This window comes from Rana temporaria, chromosome 1 (genome assembly GCF_905171775.1).
Source record: "Rana temporaria chromosome 1, aRanTem1.1, whole genome shotgun sequence".
NCBI lineage: Eukaryota > Metazoa > Chordata > Amphibia > Anura > Ranidae > Rana > Rana temporaria.
The window spans coordinates 62,765,592-62,783,310 of NC_053489.1; the positions used below are offsets into that span (position 1 = coordinate 62,765,592).

The 17,719-nt window shown below is 44.7% G+C and overlaps 1 protein-coding gene across 3 annotated transcripts in view; it reads right to left on the bottom strand.

The window, feature by feature from the left end:
* DAB2 (DAB adaptor protein 2) overlaps positions 1-17,719 on the bottom strand; it is a 267,105-nt gene that overhangs the window by 56,067 nt on the left and 193,319 nt on the right. The gene's annotated exons all lie outside the window — the stretch shown is intronic.

Consider the following 17,719-nt stretch of genomic DNA (forward strand, 5'->3'; position numbering starts at 1 on the left):
GACTGTCATTAGCCCGGCTGTCGGCTTTCTTCCCTTCAGCAGCCACAGTCCTCCACACACCGCTAAGGTTCCTCCTGCTTCCGTGCTGCCTCCTCTTGCAGTGCGGGAAAATAAACCCTTTCGCGGGACTGCGGGAAGAAGCTGTCTGTGCGGGAAGGTCCCGCAGAATCCGTGCGTGTTGGGAGGTATGCGCAGGGCCGCCATCAGGAATTTTGGGGCCCCTTACTAGGGTTGCCACCTGTCCAGGAATCACCCGGACAGTTCGGGTTTGGGATCTTGTGTCCGGGTTTCAGTCTGCCTGAAACCCGGACACATTATTTAGACTGGGCTGTGGCTCCCCAAGTAACTGAGGTAGTCACACAAAAATTCTGTTGCCAATCGGGAGATGCGGGCCGCTGTCTGGGGGCAGGTTTGGCATCACTGAGGGGGAGCCATGATGTCAGCAAGAGCAGTTTGGCCACACCCACTGTTTGCCGCAGCGTGCTGCATTACCACTCTCCTTGAGGCACCCAAAGGTGCCCCAGGTCTTTTTCCCTGTGCCGCTAAAGTGTTCAGGTTTGGCTTGAAGAAAAGGTGGCAACTCTACCCCTTACACAGCTTAAGGCATGGGCCCCCTGGAGAAGAGAACCGGGGGGGAGGGGGGTGCTGCCACCTGAAATTGAGAAGCGGGGGGGCTGCCGCAAATTGAGAAGTGGGGGGGGGGGGGCCTTTACAAAAAAAAGAAGAAATAAAGAAAAATATATATACAGTACAGACCAAAAGTTTGGACACCCCTTCTCAATCAAAGAGTTTTCTTTATTTTCATGACTATGAAAATTGTAGATTCACACTGAAGGCATCACAACTATGAGGTAACACATGTGGAATTATACAGAACAGAAAAGTGTGACACAACTGAAAATAGATTTCATATTCTCGGTTCTTCCACCTTTTGCAGCAGACACCTCTCTAGAACTGGTAAGAGGAGACTGTGTGAATCAGGCCTTCATGGTAGAATATCTGCTAGGAAACCACTGCTAAAGAAAGGCAACAAGCACAAGAGACTTGTTTGGGATAAAGAGCACAAGGGATGGACATTAGACCAGTGGAAATCTGTGCTTTGGTCTGATGAGTCCAAACTTGAGATCTTTGGTTCCAACCCCCGTGTCTTTGTGCGACGCAGAAAAGGTGAACGGATGGACTCTACATGCCTGGTTCCCACCGTGAAGCATGGCGGAGGAGGTGTGATGGTGGGGGGGTGCTTTGCTGGTGACACTGTTGAGGATTTATACTGAACCAGCATGGCTACCACAGCATCTTGCAGCGGCATGCTATTCCATCCGGTTTGCGTTTAGTTGGTACCATCATTTATTTTTCAACAGGACAATGACCCCAAACACACCTCCAGGCTGTGTAAGGGCTATTTGACCAAGAAGGAGAGTGATGGGGTGCTGCGCCAGGTGACTACCTCTTGAAGCTCATCAAGAGAATGCCAAGAGTGTGCCAAGCAGTAATCAAAGCAAAAGGTGGCTACTTTGAAGAACCTAGAATAAAAAAATAAACATTTATAAAAAAAGAGAAGTTGCCATCTGGGGCCCTGGGACATCTGGGCTCCTCTGGGCCTTTTAATAAAAAATATAAACAAAAATAAACATTTATAAAAATAAATAAAAAAGGGCGGATTGCCACATGGGGACCTCTGTAAAAAATATATATATAAAAGGGGGTTGCCATCTGGGGGCCCTGGAAACCTCTGGGCCCTTTAATAATAATAATAAAAAAAAAAATTATATATATATATATATATATATATATATATATATATATATATATATATATATTTTTAATATTATATAATATAATATTAATAAAAAATAAATAAAAAAGGGGGGTTGGCCTCCGGGCCCCTGGTGACCTCCGGACCCCTAAAAAAAAAAAGGGGGTTGCCATCCAGGGGCCCTGGAGACCTCTGGGCCCTTTAATAATAATAATAATAATAATATATATAAAAAAATATATTAAAAAAAACATTTTTTTTAATAAAAAATAAATAAAAAAAAGGGGGGTTGCCGTACGGGGCCCGGGGGGCCTCCGGACCCCTAAAAAAAAAAAAAAAAAAAAAAAAAAAAAAAAAAAAATTTTTTTTTTTTAAAGGAGGCCCCCTATTGGGTGGGGCCCATGGGCTTGAGCCCAGTCAAGCCCAATGGTAAGTCCGGCCCTGCATGCACACTATTATATTTTCTGCAGATTTTTGTCTTCAGATTTACCAAAACCATGTAGTGCAAGGGCCTGCCTGATTGCATACAAATTGAAACTCTAATGCTGCCTACACACGACCGTTATTCATGACGAGAAAATTGCAATTTAAATTGGTCATTAAAAACGATCATGTGTAGGCTCCAGAGCATTTTTATTGACGAGAAAACGGGCATTTAAAATTTAGAACCTGCTCTATTTTTTCTCGTCGTGAAAAACGGTCGTGTGTAGGCTTTAACAACGTGGAAAAAAACGCACATGCTCAGAAGCAAGTTATGAGAAGGAAAATCAGCCCAAAAGGTGGCGCCATTTGAATGGAACTTCCCTCCTTAAAGTGCCTTCGTACATGTTGCGCTTTGCTCAAGCATTTTTTTCAACGATTGTGTGTATGCAAGGCAGGCTTGACAAGAATCACGTCGAGAAAAACGTTGTTTTTTTCCATGACATTAAAAACGGTCGTGTGTACGCGGCATTAAGGTTTAACCTCATATTATATGGTTTTGGTAAAGCTGAAGACAAAAATCTGCAGAAAATCTCATAGTGTGTATGGGGTCTTAGAGTAAAGGTATACAGGGGTGTCCTTTCCGCCCCCAAGCCTGTTGACTAGACAGCCATCTTCTATTAGCATGTTCCTTGACAGCATATTTGCATGCACACCTTAGGCCGCGTACACACGGTCATTCCAAACCGATGAGAATGGTCCAACGGGCCATTTCCATCGGTTCACCACTGAAGTGGCCTGATGGTCTGATGTGTGTACACACCATCGTTCCAAAATCCGATCGGGTCAGAACGCGGTGAGGTCAAACACACGACGTGCTGAATAAAATGAAGTTCAATGCTTCCAAGCATGCGTCGACTTGATTCTGAGCATGCGCGGGTTTTGAACCGATGCTTTCTGTACTAACCATCGGTTTGGACCGATCGGGCAGCGGGCAATCGGTTCGATTTTAAAGCATGTTTTAAAATTTTGGACCGAAGGAAAACAGACCGATGGGCTATACACACGGTCGGTTTGGACCGATGAAACTGAACCTCGATCCATTCTCATCGGTTTTGTCCGACCGTGTGTACGCGACCTTATTGGCTCCTAATTTCCACCTTTTTCAGTCTGAGTGCCGCTGCATGGGAGACTGCAAGAGATTGACACCAAGTAAAGTACAGGTACCTACACTAGCTGCAATTAAAATGGATATATGTTTAATGATTTAATTATGAAAACAGAAGTGTGTCAATGTGCGTCTTTTATACCTGCCTGTATTTCTCCTTTAAATAGAAACGATTGAGTACTGTCCATGATACTTTAAAAAAACACCATGAAAAAAGGGGAAATACCCTGAAAGACTGTCCTGAAAAATTGTATGTTAGTGGAAATAAAAAAAAGTATCACGGACATTACTCAATTGTTTCTGTCCCAAGTGCACTAATACGGCTACAATCACTTTAAAGCCTTAAATAGGAATTCTCCTTTGGATTTCCCACTGCCTGATTGGATCTCAGAGAGGTTCCTGGCACACAAGAGAGAATTGGCATTGGTCCAATGTAGATCTTTACCAATTCTTGTCTTTCTTCAGTTTAATTGCTTATATATGCATACCTGCCAGTTTACACAATCAGAATTGAACCTTGAGTCAGGCAAATGGATTTGCTTATCTTTAGTACACATTTATTTTCTAGAACATGTGCAATGTGACAAGCTGCATACAGCCTGCTTGTTCTGCTGAGAAATAAAGACTTTGTTGGACAATAGCTGGTACAAGGTCAAGAACGCTTTTGCTAGAAACATTAAGAATTCTTTCATAAATGTTCCTTACAATCTCCGAGGCCAGTTTGTACATCTATGTTTACACATTACACATACATCTTGAGCAATGTGCATCAGGTGAACTTTGGTAGCTAATCTCTAGTAAGTGAACGCCTGACTTACCGTAATTCACATGGCAGAGGGTTAATCAATAGCATTTCTTGTTACAAAGTTACCAAGTCAACCAGATTTAAAGAATCATTTGTCAGCTTTTGGATATGTGAAAATTGCTGCTTATGTTTCAATTGTACAACTTAAAGCGGTAGTTCACACGAAAAAAATTTTTTAACATTAGATTGATGCTCATTTTGTCAAGGGGAATTGGGTAGTTTTTTAAAAAACGAAGCACTACTTACCGTTTTAGAGAGCGATCTTCTCCGCCGCTTCCGGGTATGGTCTTCGGGACTGGGCGTTCCTATTTGATTGACAGGCTTCCGACGGTCGCATCTATCGCTTCACGAGTAGTCGAAAGAAGCCGAACGTCGGTGCGGCTCTATACGACACCTGCACACCGACGTTCGACTACTTTCGGAAAATCGTGACGCGATAGATGCGACCGTCGGAAGCCTGTCAATCAAATAGGAACGCCCAGTCCCGCAGCCCATACCCGGAAGCGGCGGAGAAGATCGCTCTCTAAAACGGTAAGTACTGCTTCGTTTTTAAAAAAACTACCCGATTCCCCTTGACAAAATGAGCATGAATCTAATGTTAAAAATTAACATTTCCGGGTGAACCTCCACTTTAACCATCTTTTGTGTAGCACTTACTGGACCAGAATATCTAATACAAGTGGCTTTAAATGTTCTGGGCCTGGGGAGCTATAGGAAGGAAGTCTGGAGAACTTGGAGGGCCTGTGGAGTTTGTGGTTCCCCCACATTGGGTGGCCAGTGACACGGAACCAGCTGTGAATTAGTAAAATATATCATATTGAGAACCAGTGAGGAGACCTTTTATTGCCTGTCTAACTGGGACTCAGTTCTAGGAAGCAGGGGCCTTTAACCACTAGCCTATCGCCCGCCGTCATAGGACGGCATTACGATAAGCCTCTCGTTCTGAGCGGACGTCATATGACGTCTTGGCCTTCCCGAGCCACTAGGGGGTGTGCACCTGCCGCGTCACAGGGAACCCGATGCGCGTGCCCGGTGGCCGTGATGTCCACCAGGCACCTGCGATTGCCCAGTAACTGAGCAGGACCGTGGATCTGTGTGTGTAAACACACAAATCCATGTCCTGTCAGGGAGAGGAGACCGATGGTGTGGCCCTTGTACATAGGGACACTGATCGGTCACCTCCCCCAGTCAGTCCCCTCCCCCTACAGTTAGAATCACTCCCTAGGGTACACATTTAACCCCTTGATCGCCCCCTAGTGTTAACCCCTTCCCTGCCAGTCACATTTACACAGTAATCAGAGCATATTTATAGCACTGTTCGCTGTATAAATGTGAATTGTCCCAAAATTGTCAAAAGTGTCTAATATGTCCGCCACAATATCGCAGTCACGATAAAAATCACTGATCGCCGCCATGACTAGTAAAAAATAAATAAAAAATAAAAATGCTATAAATCTTTCCCCTATTTTGCAGCCAATATAACTTTTGTGCAAAACAATCAATATACACTATTTGCGATTTTTTTTACCAAAAATATGTAGAAGAATACGTATCGGCCAAAACTGGGGAAAATATTTGTTTTTTTATATATTTTTGGGGGATATTTATTATAGGAAAAAGTCAAAAATATTGCTTTTTTTTTCAAAATTGTTTATAGCGCAAAAAATAAAAACTGCAGAGGTGATCAAATACCACCAAAAGAAAGCTCTATTTGTGGGGGGGAAATTATTAATTTGGGTACAGTGTTGCATGACCGCGCAATTGTTATTCAAAGTGTGACAGCGCTGAAAGCTGAAAAATGGCTTGGGCAGGAAGGGGGTAAAAGTGCCCAGTATTGGGGCGGTTAAAATCCTTTGAGAAAACTGTGCACAGAACACCTTCAGGTTGCCAAATTGCATTGAAGGTTAAAACAAAGGTTAAACAATGTTAAAACTCACAGTACATATCTGGTAGAAAATCAGGGCCGCTGGAGGTGCTCAGAGCTGGAGGAGAAGCTCCAGGACCCCCTGGGTATAAGGCGCAAGTTATGTCAGCTTCGGGGTGGACTGCCTCTACATCTCCTCCAGCCCTTTGAGCCACTTTAGCGGCTGTGATTTTCTACTAGATGTGTACTGTGAGTTCTAAACTGCCCACTAGATAGCGCTTTAATACCTTTCCTGTTCAAATCGCATGTGATTCATTGCAGTGCGATTTGCGCGGATTCATTTTGTATTGATGGAAATCACAAGCAAAGTATCAGTTTCAGTATCAGGAGCATTTGGGCGAGTACCGATACTCACTTAAATGCCTGGTATTGGTACCGGTATCAGTGCATTCCTATTACTTAATAATTTAGTATATTATTTTGGAAAAGACTTAACTGGCTATCATGCTGATCTCCTGCTTCTTTATTTCTGAGACATTAACAAGTCAGAACTCCTGATTAAGGTCAATGACTTGGTGGCCATGCACGCTTTCGATAAATGATTGATTTCTTTTTCTGACCAATCTGTTTTGACGAATCTATAACTGACAACCCATTTGATCAATACATCTAATAAGTGGATTTGGATCGATAGTTAAGATAAGATCGTAACTTGTGATCATTGATTATCATATTCGTTTTATCATCTCATTACTGTATCTGATCAAATACAATTCCATTAATGAGCAAAGTATCTTGCTGCTGCCGATCGATGCAAAACAATCATTTTCTGTCCTGGCTGATCAGCTAAGTTTGGTCAAATCAGATCTAAATTAAGTCTAAATAAGTTAGAAGTCAGTCGAACAACAATCAGGATAAAACAAACCCAAAGCATATGTGGCCACCGTTAGACTGTGTTCAAAGTGACCCTGTCACCATAAATCTTTTTAAAAGCACCTTGCAGGTAAAGATGACTTTACTCTTTGCTACGCAGTGACTTTTGCATCCAACACACTTTTAGTTATGTCAGATGCTGGTCCAGTGGCAGCCCATCCATTAGGGGCGCTGCCCCCCTAATTCATGCACTCGGACCCTAATCTACGCATGGATTCCAATTTTTTTTTTTTTTTGTTTTTTTTAGAAGCGCATGGTTGGAGCCAGAGAATTGTCTTCAAAAGGGGTTGTGTGTCATCAGCAAACGAATATTTGCTAACTTCTTCCTGTTTCTCCTCCCGGGCAATCAGGAAGCGTGTCCTGAGACCCGATTGGCCAGGAGACCTAAGACCCGATTGGCCGCGAGTCCTAACTCCTGATTGGCTGGGAGGAGAAGCGACTGCCGGGACTCAGGAGGAGACACAGGGGGGAAACCGCCACCTGCATGGCGTAAGTGTATAGCTTGCGGGGGGGCCATGTGGGCAACGGGCAATTGATCGAGCGATGTGGGGGGAAAGCAGCGATTGATCGAGCGCCGGGGGTGGGTGGGTATATATGGTTGGTTGGCTGGCTGGGGGGCCTGGCGGGCAACAGGCGATTGATCGAGCATTGGAAAATTGAACACCAGCCATCACTGTGCTGGTCCCCCTGCCGTGGGGTCTGGATCCTCCCACTGGCCTAGATTCAATACTGTGTCCGGTATGGGGTAAGTGCAGGCCTGGAGGGGTACATGGAGGGCAACAGGCGATTGATCGAGCACTGGGGTGGGTTTATGTGGTTTCTAGGCTGGATGGGGGGGGCTGCAGGCCACCCCCCCCAAGAAAACTGAGCACCAGTCGCCACTGTGCTGGTCCCCCTGCCGTGTGGTCTGGATCCTCCCACTGGCCTAGATTCAATACTGTGTCCGGTATGGGGTAAGTGCAGGCCTGGCGGGGGGCATGGTGGGCAACGGGCGATTGATCGAGCACTGGGGTGGGTTTATGTGGTTGGTAGGCTGGATGGGGGGGGCCGCAAGCCCCCCCCCCAATGAAAAACTGAGCACCAGCCACCACTGTGCTGGTCCCCTTGCCGTGTGGTCTGGATCCTCCCACTGGCCTAGATTCAATACTGTGTCCCGCAACGATGTAGGAGTCATGTGAGGAAAAAACGCAGGCAGCAGGGGGGACCAGGCATCTACCAGGTTTGCTTTATGCCAAGGAAATCAGTTTTGGCAATCAGCCTTATCAGACTGCGATCAACAATGACATCTCCCTGTATTTTTCCCTTGACAATCTTTTAATGCTCAAAATATAAGTAAATTAAAAATGTTCTAATAGGCAAGCAGGAGGACTGAGTATGAAGTGATGTCAACAGTACATTAGTTGGAGAAATATGTAGAGTGGAGATGATGGGGCGGTGTGCACTATGAAGTGGCGAAGGTAAAAGATTACTAAAGGGAAGGCAATTGATGCTTCTGAAGAGCCGTGTCCTCAAAGACCTCTTGAATGATTCAGCATTAGTCTAATGGAGAGAAGGAAAGTTTCAAACTAGGTCGTGTTTACAAATGCATTTGTGCTTTGCAACTGTCCAGCTCGGGTAAAACCTTTCCGAAAGAGATGGAATACGGTGTTAACATATCATATTGCTTCTATTTCCACTTATGGAAATTCAGAATAAATGCCTTTTAAAAGTTTGACAAACGGATTGTAAAAAAACATTCTTATAAAAATCTCTACTTTGTGCGGCTGCCACGGTAGTTCAAATATATGAAAAAGAAATGTAAAAAGCACATATTGTAAAAATTTAATAAGAGCACCACGATGCCAACCCATTTATCTCTGAAAGCACCTAAAAGCATGCCTTCTTCTGAGTCTAATTTTAAAGTATGTTACCCCACAAAAATGAATATACAGTGTGTATGTGAATCAGTGGTGGTGCGTCCATAAAGGGCGCAGGAGCACCCCCCCCCCTCTCCTGCTCGTCCCCCTCTCCTGCTCTCTCACATAGATAGACTCATGCATTGCATGAGTCTATCTATTTTCGCCGCTGCCGCCCCGTATTCATGTACCCGACCCCTTGTCAGGCACCGGGCATATGAATTACAACGGTGGTGTTTTGGATGTGCCTGATTGGCTTAATAGGCTTCCAAAAGGGTAAACAGCGGGCGCACTGCTGTGTGTTCGCTGATTACTCAGTTTTGTGTTAGGGAACCAAATACATTGTTTCCCTAACATTGACCCGCCTCTCAGCCAATCAGGTGCACCGGGTCTGGTTACCCTGTCACCTGATTGGCAGAAACAACAGGCGTCGCTATTGGACGCCTGACGGGACGAGAGGACGGGAGTCGGAGATGAGGAATGTGTGGAGACGTGCCGGGCCACGCAGGAGAGATGAAGGACCCCGCTTGTTACCATCACCCGCTGCCCCACCAAGAAAGGGTAAGTGCCGGGCAGATGGCCAGCGGGCGGGGGTCACACTGGCAGCATTTTATGGGCACACTGGCAGCATTTGGCACAGTGGCAGTATATGATGGGCACACTGGCAGCATTTAATGGGCACACCGGCAGCATTTGATGGGCACACCAGCAGCATTTGATGGGCACACCAGCAGCATTTGATGGGCACACTGGCAGCATATGATGGGCACACTGGCAGCATATGATGGGCACACTGTCAGAATTTGGCACAGTGACCACATATGATGGGCAGTGTAGGTGAATGTGTAGTTCTACGTATTAGTGTAATGTGAAAAAACACCACACAATATTATATTATGTGGTGTTTTTTCACATTACATTAATACATAGCGCTACACATTCACCTACACTCCTTTTGAATTTTGTCACATTCTTGTGCAGCTGCTTCACCTCCCCATCCCCTTTTTTAGGGTTTCTTGTTGTTATTTTGGGGTAGCGAAATCATTTTACACTTACATTTGCACATGATGGGCACACTGGCAGCATTTTTCACAGTGGCTGCATAAGATGGGCACACTGGGAGCATTTGATGGGCATCATGACAGCATTTGATGGGCACAGTGGCTGCGTTAATGGGCACAGTGGCGGCATTTGGGATGGCACAGTGGCTGCGTTTGATGGCTCAGTGGCTGCAATTGATGTTTTGTTTTTCAAAAAAAATTCTGTTTGTTTGTGCCCCCCCAAAAAATTTGAGCACCAGCCGCCACTGATGTGAATATACTTTTTTTAACCTGTTTATTCTCTTTTTAAAAAACATGGAGATCATGTCAGGTTACACTGACCACGACAAGGACGTAAACAGATCTGTGGTGTCAAGGTCATTTTTCAAACGTGATCACTGCTGGGAGTCACGGGATGTTGTGCAGATGCACGGCATGTCTCCATCTCTTGTGGTCAGTTGTGTGGCCATGACCTCTTCCTAGCTCTTGCTGGTTGATAAGTTGATGGGTTTATTTACATATAAAATATATAAAAAAAAGAATAGGAACATAAATGTGTTTGGAGCCATCTAATTCTATTTGGTGTATTATAATGGTCTTAATGCAATGCACTCACAAATACACTATATTGTTAAAAATATTGGCACGCCTGCCTTTACAGGCACATGAACTTTAATGGCATCCCAGTCTTAGTCCGTAGGGTTCAATAATGAGTTGGCCCACCCTTTGCAGATATAACAGCTTCAACTCTTCTGGGAAGGCTGTCCACAAGGTTTAGGAGTGTGTCTATGGGAATGTTTGACCATTCTTCCAGAAGTACATTTGTGAGGTCGGGCATTGATGTTGGACGGCTGGCTTGCAGTTTCCACTTTAATTCATCCCAAAAGTGTTCTATCAGATTGAAGTGCAGGACAGTCAAGTTCCTCCAACGCAAACTCGCTCATCCATGTCTTCATGGACCTTGCTTTGTGCACTGGTCCAAATTATTTGGTGGAGGGGGATTATGGTGCGGGGTTGTTTTTCAGGGGTTGGGCTTGGCCCCTTAGTTCCAGGGAAGGGAACTCTTAGGGCGTCAGCATACTGAGACATTGTGGACAATTTCATGCTCCCAACAATGTGGGAACAGTTTGGGGATGGCCCCTTCCTGTTCCAACATGACTGCGCACCAGTGCACAAAGCAAAATCCATAAAACTATGGATGAGTGAGTCTGGGGTGAAGGGACTTGACTGGGCTGCACAGAGTCCTGACCTCAACCCGATAGAACATTCATTTGGGATGAATTAGAGCGGAGACTGCGAGCCAGGCCTTCTCTTGCAACATCAGTGCCTGACCTCACAAATGTGCTTCTGGAAGAATGGTCAAACATTCGCAAAGACACAGCTGTTATAGCTGCAAAGGGTGGGCCAACTCAATATTGAACCCTTTGGACTAAGACTGGGATGCCATTAAAGTCCATTTGTGTGTAAAGGCAGGCGTTCCAATACTTTTGACAATATAGGTATTTTAATGTACATAAGCCGTTAAGATGGTACATCAGATAAAATAATACACTTCTCTATGTACTTGTGACAGGGTTGTCCTTGTGGACATTATGTGAATCAAACTGCAGAGAAGGAGAAGAGAAAACAACATTCTATTCTATTCTCTTTCTTCTCAAGCCTGGGAGAGGGGATTTTATGCCAGCCTCATATATAGGTTTGGCTCACAAATCATGAAAGGACTTATGCATTATTAATATAGGGAAAAGAGAGAGTGGAGTATGGCCACGTCAACTCTGCTTTAGTTGACCAATTTACTTAAATATATTATTTTGTTTTAAAAAAAAATAAAAAAAAATAAACATAAATAGCTAGATTCAGGTAGGGTGGCGCATCTTTCAGGCGGCGTAGCGTATCGTATTTAAGCTACGCCGCCGTAAGTCAGAGAGGCAAGTGCTGTATTCACAAAGCACTTGCCTCCTAAGGTACGGCGGCGTAGCGTAAATGGGGCCGGTGTAAGCACGCCTAATTCAAATGAGGATGGGGGGGCGTGTTTTATGTTAATGTTTGGTGACCCGACGTGATTGACGTTTTTTACAAACGGCGCATGCGCCGTCTGTGTACATATCCCAGTGTGCATTGCTCCAAAGTACACCGCAAGGACGTATTAGTTTCGACGTGAACGTAAATTACGTCCAGCCCCATTCACGAACGACTTACGCAAACGACGTAAAAAATTCAAATTTCGCCGCGGGAACGACGGCCATACTTAAAGTGGAGGTTCACCCTTTAAAAAAAATTCCGACATCACACGGAGTCGCGCCATCCTAGCGACAGAATGCCGGTGTTTTTTTTTTTTCTCAGCACATACCTCTTAATCCCGATTTTCACCTCACGGCAATCCCGCGGGAGTGGGCGTTCCCAAGCACTGCCTGTGATTGACAGGCTTCCGAACGGCGCATACTGCGCGTCACAGGTTGCCGACAGAACCCGAATGCCGGTGCGCAGGCGCCGTATAGAGCCGCACTGGCATTCGGGTTTTTTCGGCAACCTGTGACGCGCAGTATGCGCCTTTCGGAAGCCTGTCAATCACAGGCAGTGCTTGGGAACGCCCACTCCCGCGGGATTGCCGGGATTAAGAGGTATGTGCTGATAAAAAAAAAAACACCGGCATTCTGTCGGTAGGATGGCGCGACTCCGTGTGATGTCAGAATTTTTTTGAGGGTGAACCTCCACTTTAACATTGACTAGGACAGCTATTTGTTCGACTAACTTTACGCCGGAAAAAGCCGTACGTAAACGACGTAAAAAAAATTCGCCGGGTGTACGTACGTTTCTGAATCGGCGTATCTAGTCATTTGCATATTCTACGCCAAACTCAACGGAAGCGCCACCTAGCGGCCAGCGTAAATATTGCACCCGGCGTAGGAGACTTACGCCGCTCGTATCTTGGCCTAATTTAAGCGTATCTGGTTTCCAGAATACGCTTAAATTTACGACGGCGTAGATTCAGAGTTACGTCGGCGTATCTACTGATACGCCGGCGTAAAGCTATCTGAATCCAGCTAAAACTCTCTAAAATGATTCTGGATCAGAAAAAGGCTAAACAAACCCCCCTGGACAGCTATGAACACATTTTGCCTTTCAGGGAGATAAAAATCCTTCCCTGACCCTAAAGAAAGTCATTTGTTTCTCGGATCAAAGGAAAAGCCAGACATACTATCCTTAGTAATTATAATTCTAGACACAATTATAAGAAAATCTTCTCAGCCTTTTTTTTCCTAATACTGCCCATGCTGTTATTGTTTTCTGTGGCACAGCTTACTTTTATCACAAAGAACTTCTTCCAATTCTGATGGTATTATCTGTTCCCTCCATATAAATCCAATGCTCCCTTGTCCTATGTTCTGTCTTTGGAATCAAATGTCGGTCTGACTATTATTTATATTATTATATTACCGGTAGGATCTTTTCTTTCCCCAAAATGAAACAAGCCCGGGTTCTTAGCCTTTCATTAACTGCTTCAGCCCCAGAAGATTTTACCCCCTTCCTGACCAGAGCACTTTTTACAATTCGGCACTGCGTTGCTTTAACTGACAATTGCGCAGTCGTGCGACTTTGTACCCAAACCAAATTTGCGTCCTTTTTTCCCCACAAATAGAGCTTTCTTTTGGTGGTATCTGATTACATAGTTACATAGTTAGTCAGGTTGAAAAAAGACACAAGTCCATCCAGTTCAACCACAAAAAACAAAAAAACAAAATAAAAAACACAGTACAATCTCATACACCCAACTCCATACCCACAGTTGATCCAGAGGAAGGCAAAAAACCCGAGCAGAGCATGATCCAATTTGCAATTACCAATTCCAATTACCTCTGCGGTTTTTATTTTTTGAAAAACAAAAGAACAGCAACAATTTTGAAAAAAAAAAAAAAACACAATAGGGGTTATTTACTAAAGGCAAATCCACTTTGCACTACAACTGCACTGCAAGTGGACTTGAAAGTGCACTTGGAAGTACAGTCGCTGTAGATCCGAAGGGACATGCAAGAAAAAAAAAAAAAACATTTTAGCTTGCACATGATTGGACGATAAAATCAGCAGAGCTTCCCCTCATTTCAGATCTTCCCCTCAGGCCCCGTACACGAGTTTCTCGGCAGAATTCGGCCAGAAACTCGATGGGAGCCGTATTCTGCCGAGAAACCCGGTCATGTGTACACTTCTGGCCGAGGAAACCGACGAGGATCTCGTCGGGCCAAAGAGAACATGTTCTCTATTTCCTCGTTAGTCAATGAGGAAATTTGGCTCGCCGAGATCCTCGGCGGCTTCACAAGGAACTCGACGAGCAAAACGATGTGTTTTGCTCGTCAAGTTTCTCAGACGTGTGCACGGAGCCTCAGATTTACAGCGACTGCACTTCCAAGTGCACTTTCAGTGCAAAGTAGAGTTGTCTTTCGTAAATTACCTCCAATATCTTTTACTTTTTGCTATAATAAATATATTTTTTTCCTCAGTTTAGGCCGATATGTACTCTTCTACATATTTTTGGCAAAAAAAAAAAAAAAATCGCAATAAGCGTATATTGATTGGTTTGTGCAAAAGTTATAGCATCTACAAAATAGGTGATAGAATTATGGCATTTTTATTATTATTATTTTTATTTAGTAGTAATGGCGGCGATCTACGATTTTTATCGGGACTGCACCATTATGGCGGACACATAGGACACTTTTGACACATTTTTGGGACCATTGTCATTTATACAGTAATCAGTGCTATAAAAATGCACTGATTACTGTAAAAATGTCACTGGCAGGGAAGGGGTTAACACTAGGGGGCTATCAAGTTGTTAATTGCGTTCCCTCTCTGTATTCTAACCGAAGGGGTGATGGGACTTACTAGGGGAAATGACAGACCGCTGTTCATACTTTGAATGAACATACGATCAGTCATTTCTCCCCTAAAAGAACCGGGAGCTCCCGGTTCGCACTGTGTCACAAGCGATCACGGGTGCCCGACGCCGGTCATCGCTCCCGCCGGACACTCGCATCGGCTCCGGGGGCAAGCAGCTAGTGGCCACAGGGTGAAGCGACGTAACATAACGTAAAACTGCAGCGGCTGGTTGGCAAGTGGTTAAACTTTAGGGGCCGGATTCAGAAAGAAGATACAACGGCGTATCTCCTGATACGCCGTCGTATCTCTGAGTCCGGCCGCCGTATCTATGCGACTGATTCATAGAATCAGGTTACGCATAGATATGCCTAAGATCCGGCAGGTGTAAGTGACATACGCCGTCGGATCTTAGGCTGCAATTCCAGGCCGGCCGCTAGGTGGCGCTTCCGTGTCTTTTACGCGTCGAATATGCAAATGAGCATTTACGCCGATTCAGAAACGAACGACCGCCCGGCGTTTTTTTTTTACGTCGTTCGCGTTCGCCTTTTTCCGGCGGAAAGTTACCCCTGCTATAGGAGGGGTAAGTGCGGCGTATCCTATGTTAAGTATGGCCGTCGTTCCCGCGCCGAGTTTTGAATTTTTTACGTCGTTTGCGTAAGTCGTTCGCGAATACGGCCGGACGTAATTTACGTTAACGTCGAAACCAATGACGTCCTTGCGACGTCATTTGGAGCAATGCACGCTGAGAAAATTTGCGGACGGCGCATGCGCTGTTCGATCGGCGCGGGGACGCGCCTGATTTAAATTGTAGATGCCCCCTAGCCGCGGAATCTGAATTCCACCGGGGGATTTACGATACGCCGCCGCAATTTTAGAGGCAAGTGCTTTCTTAATAAAGCACTTGCCTCAAAAAATTGCGGCGGCGTAACATAAATCAGATAGGTTACGCGAATCTAAAGATCCGCTGACCTATCTGAATCCGGCCCTAGATCTCCATCCCATTACCAACCATTTTACTCTACCAAAATTTTCTATACGCTTACAGCACATAGATCCAAACTATTCTTCATATTCCTGATACAGCATTATAAGTGACAGGGCAACACTACACTTCTATTACATGTTTTTATTTCTCCTTTTTTATACACCTCAACGTGTTATTTGCTTTTTCAGCTGCTGTTTAGCAATGAGTGCTGCTGCTTAGCCTATTGAAAACCAGTATACTTGGGTCCATTTCCCTAAAGGCGTTCCATGCAATGCAGATGGGGTGACTTCATTTATGAGGACTAAAACCGTGTACACACAATCTGTTTGTCCGATAAAAACTGACCGATGGACTGTTTTCATCGGACAAACCGATCGTGTGTGGGCCCCATCAGTCTTTTTTCCATCGGTGTTAAAAAATAGAACATGTTTTAAATTTTTCCTATGGATAAAAAAACGATAGAAAAATGTGATCCTCTGAGTGGCTGTGTGGAACTCCATCGGATAAAAATCCATGCATTCTCAGAATCAAGTCGACGCATGCTCGGAAGCATTGAATTTTTTTTTCCGGCTTGTCGTAGTGTTTTACGTCACCACGATTTGGCACGGTCGGATTTTTGACTGATGGTGTGTAGGCAAGACTGATGAAAGTCAGCTTCATCGGATATCCGACATAAAAATCCATCAGATTAGATTCCATCAGATATCCGATCGTGTGTACAGGGCTTAGGAGTATAACACAGTGGCTTAGCAGTTAGCATTTCTGCCTTTCAGTAGAAGGGTCATTGGTTTGAAGCCCAACTACGAGACCACCTACATGAAGTTTGCATGTTGTCTCTTTGCTTACATGAGTTTCCTCCGGGTACTCTGGTTTCCACCTACACTCCAAAGAAATGCTGGTAAGTTAAGCTCCTTTCTAAATTTGCTCTAGTATCTATACAGTATATGAATGCGAGATAGGGACCTTAGATTGTAAGCTTCTTGAGGGCAGTGACTGATGTAAATGTAAAGTGCTGAGTAAGTTGTCAACGCTATATAAATACCTGTAATAAGAAATAACCTTACATTTATCAACAATAAAAGTACTGTACAGTGGAACCTTGGATTACGAGCATAATCCGTTCTAGGAGAATGCTCATAATCCAAAGCACTCACATATCAAAGCGAGCTTCCCCATAGAAGTCAATGGAAACAAAGATAATTTGTTCCGTATTGACTTCAATGGCATGCAATACCGCCAGAGGTGGGCGGGGGGGGGTGGAGAGCCTCGGAAATACTTGGAAAGGCTCGGGGGCAGCTCGGTTGAACTTGGAAAACCTTGAAAAGGCTCGGGAAAGGATTATTTCCGAGTATTTCTGATCGGTTCCGGCACCCCCGCGCCTCTGGCCAAATGCGGTACTGCACACCGCTGTGGCTTGGCAAAAAAAATCCTGGAAGCTTATTGGTTCCTATGCAGAGCTGCACCATATTTTTCACTCTCCAGTTTTAGTAAATCAACTCCAAAGTGTGTGACTGTTTGGACCACCAGGTTACAAAACATGGAAAAAACATTAGGGGGTAGATTCACTAAGAGTTAGGCCGGCGTATCAGTAGATACGCCGACCTAACTCTGAATCTGCGCCGACCTAAGTTTAAGTGTATTCTCAAACAGAGATACACTTTAACCTATCTAAGATGAGACGGCTTGCGCCGTCCTATCTTAGGGTGCAATATTTAGGCTGGCCGCTAGGTGACGCTTCCATTGCGGTCGGCGTAGAATATGTAAATCACTAGACGCCTATTCATGAACGTACGCCCGGCCGACGCAGTACAGATACGCCGTTTACATAACGCATTAGTAGGCCTAAAGTTATTCCATCAAATAGCTGGAATAGTAATGTTAAGTATGACCGCCGTTCCCGCGTCGAAATTTGAAAATTTTACGTTGTTTGCGTAAGTCGTCCGTGAATAGTGTTTTACGTCATTTACGTCCACGTCGA